At 41.0% G+C, this 13,004-nt stretch overlaps 1 protein-coding gene across 4 annotated transcripts in view; it reads left to right on the top strand.

Annotated features, from left to right (window-relative positions):
• The window catches only part of Dab1 (DAB adaptor protein 1), an 887,226-nt gene that overhangs the window by 72,597 nt on the left and 801,625 nt on the right, over positions 1-13,004 (top strand). For all 4 annotated transcript variants that reach the window (XM_085839132.1, XM_085839131.1, XM_085839130.1 and 1 more), the window contains exons 4-6: positions 553-645; positions 1,286-1,436; positions 4,371-4,530. The gene's annotated coding sequence lies outside the window, so the exon portion shown is untranslated. The remainder of the gene's footprint in view (positions 1-552; positions 646-1,285; positions 1,437-4,370; positions 4,531-13,004) is intronic.

The following is a 13,004-nucleotide window of genomic DNA, read 5'->3' as shown; positions in this document are numbered from 1 at the left end:
TTTCTCTTTACTCAGCCAAGCAGTGTATCTCTGAACTGTTTGGAATCTGGAAGCAAAACTGACCAGGACTGGTAGAATGTCTGTCTTGATAAATCGGGAACAAAAAGACCAAAACTAATGGCTTCCACAATGGCAGGTGCCCTGGGAAATAAAATATAGACAGAGGGACTGGGGGTTTGTTTACTATGATTCTGTGTATCCATCTGATGGGAAGTATAAATAGGTTTCTTTCCACAAAGGACCTGGGGAGCAGTGAATGGGGAATAATTGACTTGTCTTGGTATGTTTGTGAATGTGCATTTTTATCTGATGGTAAATATGCCGTTGGCCTTTGAGTCAGTCACCCACCATAAAATTTCCTCAGCCTCTTCTGCACCAAGATAACGCGCCCATCCCCCTACCGAGAAAACATTTCAAATTAGCATTAATCATCCAGTGTCTTGGTTTGGGCCCTATGGTGAAAGCCACCTACTGCAGCTGAATACCATTCAGCAGGCAAGAAGTGATTTGCAATATAATTTAAATGAAGAGTTGGTTTCCTTTCCCATTTAGAACACACCAGTATGGAAAACCGATTGTCAGACACTCTGGTGATGTGCATCAACTTGGCTATTCACTCAGAAAATGAAGTTTCCTGAGACACCGGTACATTTAATTTATTTTTTTTTCCTGTGAAGTTAACTTCAGCTTGTTAAATACAATGACTATGCAAGGCGCAAGAAAAAAAAACCAACACTATTAATTTTAATGGCTATAATGTAATGGAAGGAGATTATATTCATTTGAAATCTTTTTTCCCTTTTAATAGAATGTTTACTTGCCCCACTCCTTATGAGTTAATTATTACTTTCTCTCCATAACGCTCTACTTTTATCAGAGCAGCCAAACAGTGTGTCTATTACTGTCCTGAGTTTAAGAATTGGTGGTGAATCTAACATTTCTAAATGGTTTATTGCTAAAGCTTCCAAAGCTTGGCAGCATGATGTGTGACTGTGTAGCTGACAGGAACACAACATAGCTGGTCCCGTGCATAGCCCTGACATCTATTCATATAAAGCAGCTCCCTTTAGGACAATTTCTTTCTTATGCTTTGATTGTCAGGTTGAATGACTTTTCTGTGAATTATCTAGTAGTAAGTTATGATTTGGTGGCTTTCTCTCTTTGCTCATTCTCTTATCTATTTCTAGTGCATTGGCTTACTCAGTTAATAGACATTTAGTGACACTCACGTCAAAGCTGTGTGAAGTGTTAGGGATTGATGATTAAAACAAGTCTCCATTTTTAGGGAACTTGCTGTGGAGTAAGAATTGCAACAAGAAGCTATATCATGGGAACCAAGGGACTGATGTGCAAGAAAATCGGGTACTGAAAATAATAAAGAAAACAGAGGCCAACGTGGAGGCGAGGCTCTCTGGAAAGGGGACCCCCAAGTAAAGGTGTGTTGGGGCTGGATCTTGGAACCCTTGTCCTTGGCTTCCTCTTGTTCACTGTGGAAGGATGCTAACAGTATGAGAAGGTACTTCAGGCAGAAGCTCTAACATGTGCAAGCTGAGATAAAAAGATGTCCATGACTTTGACCTTCTGTTGGGTTACATCTCAGCAAAGCCATTCGCAGCTGAAAATGCATGGAGCTTACACACTTACAGAACATCATGGCTTGGCAAGTCAGTACCCCTAGATTACAGATTGTTCTCCTCCTGATCCCATAGTTGACTGGGATCTGCAGCTCACTGCCCCTACCCAGTGTAAAAAAGAATGCCAGAGTGTATTTGTCAGGTTGAGAAAGTAGAAAACTTTAAAAAGTCTAGTTTCTACTCAATATATATCACTTTCATCCATCACTGAGTCAGAACATTGTGAGTGGGACTATCATGCCTGTATCTTAAAAACAAAACAAAACAAAACAAGGCAACCTATAATGGTAAGGGCTAACACTCTCCAACCTCCCCATCAGTGGGCCACTGTTTTAGAGTTTCTTATTTGTAATCTGAGTCTTCGGATGACACTTTGTAAACAGGGTGTAAGCATCCCTGTTTACAAATGAAACACATGCCAAGTTTGGTAACTTGCCAAATAGCAGAGGCACTGGACTCAGCATCAATGGAAATCCAACTTCTTTGACTCCAAAGCCTATGACTTTTTTAAAGATTTATTTATTTATTATATGTAAATACACTATAGCTGTCTTTAGGCACTCTAGAAGAGGGAGTCAGATCTCATTACGGATGGTTGTGAGCCACCATGTGGTTGCTGGGATTTGAACTCAGGACCTTCGGAAGAGCAGTCGGGTGCTCTTACCCACTGAGTCATCTCACCAGCCCCAAAGCCTATGACTTTTTAATGCCGTGTTCATAGCCTCTACCCTTGAAAGCCTTCAGTCCAGCCTCACAGATGAGATGTGCAATGAGTGACAGTCACAATGCCTGTGTCAACAAGTGACAGCAGCACACACAAGTGAGGAAAGGTTTAAATGAGATGCAAAGTATGTGAAGTATTGAGAATCGTATCTGCTACACAGGGAAGCAGGTGCTGACTGCTGTCATTGTGATGATTAACCTTGGAATAGTGTTAGAGTCCAGGAGCACTAGGGAAATCAGAGATAGAAGAGTGTGTATCTGAGGTCAATGGCCATGAAATCCTACAGAGTTGGTGGCAGTTGATGTAGACTTGAATGGCTTTGGGGAAGAATCCATATTGAGAAGATTTGAGGGAACAAAGTGATTGCTTCAGCAAAAAGAACAGGATGCAGAAATGTAAGCTGACTGGAGGATTCCATTAAGTTTAATAAAAGCAAATAGACCAATTCGATTGAAGTGGGGCATCTGAATAGGAGTGAAGGAGATCAAGCAGAGAGGCGGGAGCTGTTTACAGATCATAATACCCATTGACAGACATTATTCACATTTAATTCTCATAAAACACTTGCTGAGGTTGTAAACTCGCTTTTTCATTGACAGAATGAGGTTCAGAGAAGTTGGGAAGCTTTTCTAAAGTCACCAAGTTGAGGAATGGTAGACCGTGGGCTAGGAACTGGAGTCATGTTCTTTTGGTTACACTGCACATTTTGGTTTTGTAGCTCATCTTTCAATGATATTGTCAGTATTTATAGAATCATTTTCATTCTGATGAAAGACATAGAAAAAAGTAAGAAAAATGTGTTAATGTGTTGACATGTTCTTCTTCGGGGTTTTGCTATCACTCCCTGTAGCCCAATATTTTGAAATTCTAGTTAATAGCCTCTGTGTTCTTTCATCAAGATGGTAAGAACCAGCTCCCTGGTTTGATTTCTTGTGTATTTCCCCCCTCCTGCTTTTCTATCCATGTGTACCTGTCATAGCATACATCATCAACAACAGGCCATCACTTGGAGTAGAAACTGAAAATTAGAAGACTAGGCTGTGAATGAGGATGTCAGGTGCTGGGGTTACAATCTTTACTCTGCCCTTAACAGCTGTGGTCATGAACATATGTTCTACGCTATCTTTGTTTCTATCTCTTTATTTGTAATAACAGTAATAACCTTAACCAGAGGTTTATTGTTAATTTACAAATAAGTTAATACATGTACTGGCTGCAATCTGCACTTAAAATGCTGTATCATTGATGAAATAGTAACACCTGTATTGTCATTAATGTACCTTCTCTTTCCTATCTTTCCATAGAAGAAATTTCTTGTCTGCCCTGTTTGTGAGGGTGTGGGAAAAGCCCTTTCCTATTTGCTGAAGAGAGTACACAATTAAACCTTTGCAGATGTCATTTGGTGACATTCATCAAAATTTAAAATATATAATTTAAAATATAGTTTATCATCATTGATTGTATATGTGTATTTTAGTATATGTGTATGAGGGAAGGTACCCACAGAATTCAGAAGAGGGTATTGAATGCTCTGGATCTGGAGTTGCATGTCATTGTAGGCCTCAAAATCAGTGCTGGAGACCAAGCGTAGGTTTTCTGTAAGAGCTTTGGCACTCTTAACTGATGGGACATCTCTGCAGTCCCAAATATACATGTTCCTTACCTTTGCTTCCACCTCAATGCGTTATTCCCACAGGTAGACTCGTAAGTAAAATATGTACAATTTGCAGTTTTGGTGCTTTGGCTTGCATGTGTATCACCCAGTCTAAAATCTTGAAATAGAGGTTGAAGAACATTTGCAGTTTCATGGGTTTTTCACATAGTTCAGCCCTTTGCTTTAGCTCCAGTGCAGCGCTCAGGGCTTCACACCCCATACTCTCTTCTGCTTTAGACAACAGGCCTCCTCCCAATCACTTAGTCCCAACTCCATGGTTGGGACCAAGTCAACACCAATCCTCCTTTCTCCTTCTGTAGTCTGCTCTCAAAACTGACATGGGCTTCTTTCACTGCAGCTGCTCCCTGCCCTTTCTCCATGAGTCCTGACTCTTGGCCCTGGCAATCTCAGAAGAGCTTCACTGAATTCCCTTCCGAGCAGAACCTGGGAACTCACTTCCCCCAGCATCTCCCCTGTGCAGCCTGGACACACTGAGTGATCCAACTTTTAGGACACTTGTGAGTACAACACTTGATTCTTTTATAAAAATATTGCAAGTCACCCTTCAGCCCGTTACTCTCTATTTTTAGTTCTCTCTTTCCTCCCTTTCTGGAGCTCACTGCTGGCCCCAGAGTTTAACACCTCGGGACCCTCATGCATTTAATCACTAACTATTGACTGTGGTGGTCGGCAACAGCTCTGAGAACTGCAAGGCACATGCCTTTGTTCTCCTGTGTGGTTCCTTTCAGGTTACTTGTCTCTCACTTAGATTGGAAAGTAAATGGATTAGAATAAAACCAATTTGAGGGGGAAAGGAAACATTCACAGGAACAGAAATAGAAAAGTCCTACTATCGTGGCTGCCTAAGATCTATAGACCTCACCAAGGAATTGAAAAAGTAATGTTTCTTATCATAAGTGACAGAAATATGCTGCTTTCTGCATCAGTAGATATGAAGATTAAAGGGTCTGACCGTATTAAACAGTTTCACACAGCACCAGGCACTTTGGGCAGTGCTGTCAGCCTTATTACCCTTCTTCGTGTGGCTATTTCAGGGCCAATTTAAGAATACAATGCAGCCTGGCTTTGCAAATTGACATCCTTTAATTTAAACTGTCTTATGGGAGAATTAAGAAATTATGGAACAATTATTCCCCCTCAGTTGAGAGCTGGATGACATCCGAAGATTCTTGTACATTAGCCATTTGAATTGATTAAGTCACGTAATTGAATTACACCTTTGCCCCCATAATATCTCGTGGCAGATATGTTGGTGTTTCGTGTTGGGAAAATGCTCTCATAAAAATAGAACAGGGGCTGGGGTTGCAGATTGACCTGGGCAGCAAAGAAACGCTCAGAGCAGGTAGTGGTGGGAAGAGGTTTGTGGTGGTGGTGGTGGATTGAAAAGGTCAGCAATTTGTCTGGCATCACGTGGAAATTCACAGATGGAAACAATAGCATGGTATACAATGTATCCTTCCCCATCATCCTTGAGCATCCAGCTTCGGGCTGTACCACTCATTCCCTAAGCTTTGGCTAACATTGCCAAGGAACAGAATGCTGGATTTAAGGCACCTTTCCTTTCTCCTCCCTACCTTCCCTATAAATGCCTTCATCAAAGATACCTACCAGGAAGTAGGCAAGTCCCCTTTCCTAGGCAGTGAAGTCAAGCTGGAAGCTATTCCCAGCTCATCTGTTTGAGCCGGATATACAGTTCTTTAACCTCTGAAATAATTTCTTTTCTATCATAGCATAGAGAGGTAGAATCTGCTTGCTAATTTTGAAAGCACCACACTTAAAAGTGTTTGTATCACCTGCATCTTTAAAAGATTGTATTTGTTAAACCCAATTTATTTATTTATTTTGTTCAGAGAATTGTGTTCATTAAACACAATTCTCCAAGTAATAGATACCGATTATAGACAAAAGCTAGGCAGATTCTAATGGAGAAAAATTGGTCAAAATTTATTTCCATTCTTTAGAGGGCCCTGATAAAAGTGGAGGGGAAATATCCAGATCTGAAAGTAGAAGGTGGACTACTAGGGATTAGAAAGCATGCCAAGAAGGAGCAGAGGGGACAGGGGTCGATAGAGATGATGGCTACATGCCACATGTGTGTTTGGGACTGTCATGACGGATTCTTATTCATTTGTGTAATTAGTATGTGCTAATAATAGGAAGAAAAAACAAACTGAAAACAGTGAAGTCGTGCATTACTGTTTTTTTTTTAATTGAGACCTGAAGAGCAGGTAGAGCACAGTTGACAGAAGTGCAGAAAAGTGGTAGTGGTCTTTCCTTTTCCTCCCTCTCTGGAGTCTGTGCTGCCCTGGCTGGCCCTGCCCCCTCACCCTTTCCCACAACATCCATTTGGAACCCAGCAGAGAAGAAACCTCTTAGATTCCCAACCAGTGTTCCAGCTGGACATGTGCCTTTCATTGGAAAACTCCTGTGAAGGAGAAAGGTTTAAAGCTCGGCTCCCTGCACCCCTCCCCCATGCCGACATCCAGCCTGCTACTGCACCGCACAGCATTCGGAGGCTTCGGATTCTTTGTCTATTCTGTGTGGCAGGAGAATCGCTCACTCTTTTTAAAAGCCCTTTACCTTTTCTTTGCTTTTATCAAAGAACACTCTCTGAGCTTTAAAACCCAACCACAGCTATCCTCCTGAATATTTCTGTGTGGAAGGGATTAATCAAGTCTGTCAAACGCTGAGCGGTAAAATCTTTAATATTTCTAAAAGGTTTAAAGCCTGCATATTTATCGCATGCATCATTGAGAATAATCTTTCTTTTTATATATATAAAAAAATTAAATGCTCATGGTGAAATCCCATCGTGATGAGCACAGTGGGCGAGAGGCTCATGCAGGACCCTGTTGTGATACTGGTATGGAGACTTTGGTCTAGCCATTCTGTGACATTACCTGACTAGGAGCCCCCATCTATGCCCACATGTGTTTATGCTAAGGCTTATGCTGGAATTTGAGCACAAGGATGCTCAAGAGAAAAGGAGGAAGAATGTAGTATGCAGCAGACATTTCTGCAGAGTGCTTGCTACCTGGGCAGAACTGTGTCTGCATCTCTTGAGGGGTTCTTATGTTTTAATTTTTGCAACACTCTTTTGTCCTGGACACCATCTAACTATTCATAGATGAGGATAACAAAGTCCCAAGAGAGGAGAGCAGTTTTCTCGAGCTCACATAAATGTCCATTGATGAACCTGGGACTTGACCCTGTACTTGTCTAAGTCTTTGGTTCTGCATGTATAGCAAGTGCTTAGTGCAGGAATGTGTTCATTTGTCTTGGTTAGGGTTTCTATTGCTGTGCTAAAACTCCACGACCATAAGCAACTTGAGGAGGAAGGGGCTTATTTCATTTTACAGCTCATAGTCCATTGTCTGGGAAAGTTGGGGCAGGAATTCAAGGCAGCAACCTCGAGGCAGGAACTGGAAGCACAGGCCATAGAAGAGTGCTGCTTACTAGCATACTCTTCATGGTTTGCTCTGCCTGTCTCTTCCATTGCCCAGGACCACCAGCTCAGGAGTGGTAGCAGGACCACCAGCTCAGGAGTGGTAGCAGGACCACCAGCTCAGGAGTGGTAGCAATTACAACGAGCTAGGTTCCCCCATAGCAATGCTCAATTAAGAGTTAACCTGCATTGTTGTCCACAGGTTAATCTGGTGGGGGGATTTCTCAGTCTAGGTTTGCTCTTCTCAGAGAGATGACTCTAGCTTGTGTCAAGGCCACATAAAACTAGCCATCACATTACTCAAACTCCATCAAAGGTGGTTAGGATTGAGATGTCTGAGGATATTTAAAGAGTCATCATTATTTTATAGGCAGACAGTATAACTAGCTGGACATGATTTTCAAAGTCTAAGCTGCTTTGCTTAATTCAATAAAGAATTTCTTAGAATAGAGATTCGCTCCTGTGAATATGACAGACTTTTACTTTTTTATTTAGAAAGTACCTTTATATGCAGTCTAATGTAATACACTTGATCTCCCTGAGAAGTAATATTAACACTACTGACATTTGACAAATGGGGAAACTGAGTCCCAAAGGTATAAGTCATGTCTTTGGGTATAAAACTAAAGCAGTTACAATGATGCTCAAACTCTGTTCCTCTTATTCAAGAATATTTTCATTAATATTATTTTAGACACACAATACACACAAACACACACACATACACACATACACTCGTATACACGTACACACGTGCACACATACACACATACACACGTACACACGTACACACACACTTAAGAGTATAGAGTTAAATGATGTACTGGTGGTGGTCAGTGGGTAACCTCTGACATGTGCCCTCATCTTCCAGCTTGTGTGGGGACAGTATTGCCTTATTTTTGCCTGTGGAGCATATCAGGCTGTCTGGCTGATGAAGTCTCGAGGACTCCCCTACCTTCTCCTCCCCCGCTGCTGCATGAATACTCAGATTTTATGTAGGGATTCAAGGTCAAGCCTTGATGCTTGTGTGGCAGTCTCTTTACACACTGAGCCATCTCTCCACCCCTCCACTAATATGATGGAAGTATTTGTTTTATGTCTGAGAACTGAATGAATAGAAGAGTTGTAATTTTATTGATAAGAAGTATACAGTTTTCTAGAGTGCTTTATCAGTTGTCAAAATATACTGGATTGGAATTTAATGTTTTTTATTTGAAAAGTTTTACAAACACTTTTCATTTAGAAGATGTAAAGAGTTATGTGTTATTTTATGGGAATGCATACATAATAATTTTCAGCTTTATTGGCAAATAAAATACAGTTTTGAAGCTTAAAAAGACTTCAGAGACCTGTGTGTCTAATTTTCAGGTTTTGCAGCTGAGGTCCCAACACTAACAGTAGTGAAACAAAGCCTCTATAGCATCTTGTGATGGAAGAAAAATTTCTTTCTTTCTGGTGGGGATCGGAGATACAAACTTGGGAAGTTTTATTGGAAGTGCAGAGAATTTTAATTATGGGAATATATTCAACAAGTGGTTATTAAAAACAGACTGGAAGGACTGTATGCATGGCACACTGATAACATGGGCAGAGGTTTCTTATGACAGCTCAAGCTTGTTGTTTCAATATAATGGGTTGTGTTATTGTATCCTTAGACTGCACCTTAGAGGGCTATCTACATAATTAGACCCTTGGGCAGACAGAATGTAACGTCTGGCTCCTCTATATCATACTACCATTTGGCATGAGCTACCACAACCGAAGGAAAGGCCCCAGGATTGGAAAGATGTGCAATCTCAACCCCATCCTATGCAAGAGTAGTTGCTCTGGATTTGCCAAGTCTTTGGATACAGTAACGGATAAGAGGAACATGAACGGCTTTTCTCCATATAGGCTACCAGGAAGACAATGGGTCAACTTCTGGAATTCTTTGGATGGGCAAGTTGTTTCCCCAGCTAAGATTCTGTATGTACACTGTAATTAGCATCTGTGAAGAAAGAGTAGTGAATTCTATCCATTTCTCTGTACTGCATCCTGCTCTGGAGGACTGGCCCAGACACTGGGCTTTTCCTATGTGTACCTGATCTATGCTGTTGAAATGAGTTCGTTGTAGGGTAAAGCTCTTACACGTACTAAGAGACAGAGGCAAAGGGCATGGTCTTTTTCAGATGGTGGAATAGGTCTTAAGTGCTGCAAGTTGGCATTCAAAGCTCTTAAGGGTCCCATTCATTCTCTCAACCCCATGTCAGCTTACTTGATATGCTAAGCACTCCACTGGACACAGGTCTACAGAGCACCCACAAGTCTCTCAAAAGTTGAACTGGCCAGAAAAGGTCAGGAAACTGAAAATATTAGCTGAGAATCTTGGGTTTGGGGACCTGTGAGTGAATCCAGTGCTTATTTTTATTAATTAGAATGAGCCACATTAGCGTCCTTATCAACGGCCCTTCCCACTCTTAGACTTAGCACAACTGTAGGGTATTATTCTGCTCATTGCACCCATTTGGGGAACTGGGTTGCTTTCTAGTCTTACATTTCCATTCCCTTCTCATGTTGCCAAAATGTTTAAAGAAGAGGACAGAAAGAGGGAGATTCCACTTGATGGTTTTGGAGGTAATCTAACTGAACACGGCCTACGTCTCTTCTAACTATAGTCACTTGGCTGGAGATCAGCCATAGAACCCACCGAATTGTGAAGGAACAGCAAATATAGGTTAGCTAGAGCAGAAGAGACACATGTATTTTTGTCTCAATATGTTCCCTTAATTGGTTTTTATTCAAACTTAGACAAACTTTCGTGGCCATGTCAAAAGGCCCCATCACAAAACATATTCTGCGGTGGAAAGAAAACTCTGCTGACAATTCACCTGCACACAGTTGTTCTAAAGATGGTTACCTAACTCTTTACCCCAGGATTCCTCATCTACTATCCTATCATAAAAATAGAAATAGCAGAGAATTGTGACCAAACAAATTCATTCCCATGAAGTTTTCTGAAATTTTGAAAATGAGCAAGAAACAAACGTTCACAAGTGAGAAAAAGAGTTTTTAGGGTTTTGTTCCCTTTTAAGCAAGGTAGAAATGAAATAAAATGATCTCTAAAGGCTCTTTAATGTTGTTAATGACATATGGACAGAAGGGAGGAGTGAGAACTCACAACAGTCTTTTCCTTGCAAACATATGCTTAGGTGTGTAGTTACAGACAACTGAAGACAGGAAGACTCTGCATTAACACATGGATGGATTTCTCCCCTGAGTGGGATAAGGACTCCTATCCACTCCATTGTTTCTCCACATAGATTTTTCTTCTAAACTTGCCATATCTTTTGTAAATATGAAAAGTATGACAAGGCTTGGTATGACGGCTCACCAGGTATGATACCTCCCACTAAGGATCAGAGTGGAAATCCTCAAATTTTATATAGAAATTGAGTCGATATGGTAGCCTGCCTAGAAACCCTGGCCCAGACACTAGCTAACCAGATTAAACAAAGCAGCAAGCTCAAGATTCAGTAAGAGACCCTGCTTCAGTAAAATGGGCAGAATGGTCAAGGGAGACAATGCCAACTTCAGGACTCCACATGCACAAACATACATGCCTGTGAACATGCATACATACATGCAAGCATACCACACATATACCTTGCCTGAACAAAAGAAAACAATTACTTTTTTTTTTCTTTTTAACAAAGTAGAAAGAATGGCTGCGGATGTCTGGTTCATGAACAGACTTATTATGCTGTGTGTCTTCCAATTGTATTAAGAGAGCTGGAGAAATAGCCAGCTTGAGACCAGAGGACACCATGGAAGTCAAAGGTTACACAGACTAAGATGTGAGTAATGCTTTTTTTCACCTGGGTTGGAGAGTACAAATCCCGACTTTAATTGCCTTTCAAAACTGAAATAATTGTTAGTTGTGATGGGACATGCCTATAATCCCAGTTTGGAAAATGGATCCGAAGTTCAAGGTAACCCTCAGCTACTTAGCAAGTGTACTAACCTAGTGTTTCTAAGGCCCTGTCTCAAATAGTAAAACCTCTGCAACAGGTGACTGATGTAAAAATTCAAGACTATGACCATGCGTTCAAATCGGAGACTTCTGTCTAGTAGTTGTCTGGCTTTGGCTATATAACATTGCAGCTCTGAATGTCCTTGAAAATTAGAGATGATGCCTCTTTCTTTATACTATTAGGGTTGCATCAAATATGATAATATCTTCAAATATTAGATTTGTATGCATTTAATTTATGTAGATATTTGTATTGTGCACACATATTTGCATTTGTGTCTATATGAATGTATAAATACTATACATGCACACCTGAGCACCTGTAACTAGAGACTTAGAGAAGTGCACTATCGGATAAAAGCACTTTCCTTATTGTACCTCTTTCCATCTTCTGAAGGCTTCTTTCCCCATCCCATGCCCTATATTTCCCTAGATTTACCCCTAGGACCACTTGGCGTTTTATTTCAGGGAGACTGCGCCTGGGACCCCACGTGCAGTGTGGGGAAGTTACTCCTGAGACTTTTGCCCTGTACAATTTCAGTTTGGTATGGACAACCCAGGCTCACTCCATACCCAGCTTGTGTGCCAACTGTAAAACAGGAGGAACAACCTTGCCTAAAAGTTCTAAGTAAGACCTTCCAAGGCAAAACAATTCTAGGTTAGCATTGGACATGGCTAACTCAGGGTATTCTTGGGCTGTGACACTTTCCAGTGCTTGCAGGAAAGGCAAATCTGGGATCCAGAGTCATTTTCTCAGTTCTGTCTAGGCCAGTTCTCAGAGACCATCCCAGCAGTTCACAAAAGAGCATACATGTGCAGCACTGGGCACCAGTCCCTTATGCCCAGGGGTATTCTCGATATTGTATTTCTTTCAACAAGGAGTCATATTTTTCTCTCTTTTTCCTTCTTGGGCATCTCTGTATTCAACTGCTTAGCTGGATGGACAAGGTCCTATCCATGTGTTACTTGGGTTGTCTACACTTTTTCTCTTGTACAATGGAAGGGATCTGGTTGGCCAAGAATCTTAGAGGGTCCTTGAACATCCTGCCTACAGGGCTTCAGCATCATTAAAATTGTGCTCAGTAACTTCTAAGAGAAAATAGGCAAGGAAATAGCTCGTTTGCAACTTAGAGCTCATTCCAATCCTAGCCTAGTCTCCAATTTATGCTGCCAAGAAGCCTATTGCTGATTATGCTGGATGCCCCATAAATTAATGAGAGCTGGACTTAGAGGTGACAACGATCGCTGAGCCTGTGGAGCAGAAAATGCAACACTAATACATATGTTTCAGAAATGTCCCTTTGTCTATATATTTGGAGAAGAAAGTGCTGATGAGGATCAATTTCATATTGACTTTAAATTTTTCAATTGACCCAGTGCTCTTTTTATTAAGTAATGCACATGAGAACATTTCGTCCCAAGCCTACTTTATGGCTTGGAGAATTCCCTTCAGAATCCAGTAAGCTGGATAGAATTTGAAATACAATTCATTCATGTATTCTTTTATTCATCCTTTA

This window comes from Mus caroli, unplaced genomic scaffold (assembly GCF_978045245.1).
Source record: "Mus caroli unplaced genomic scaffold, Mus_caroli_1 scaffold_6, whole genome shotgun sequence".
NCBI classification, from domain to species: domain Eukaryota; kingdom Metazoa; phylum Chordata; class Mammalia; order Rodentia; family Muridae; genus Mus; species Mus caroli.
Note: the sequence above shows the minus strand (reverse complement) of the source record. Positions and strands in the feature narration are given on the sequence as shown.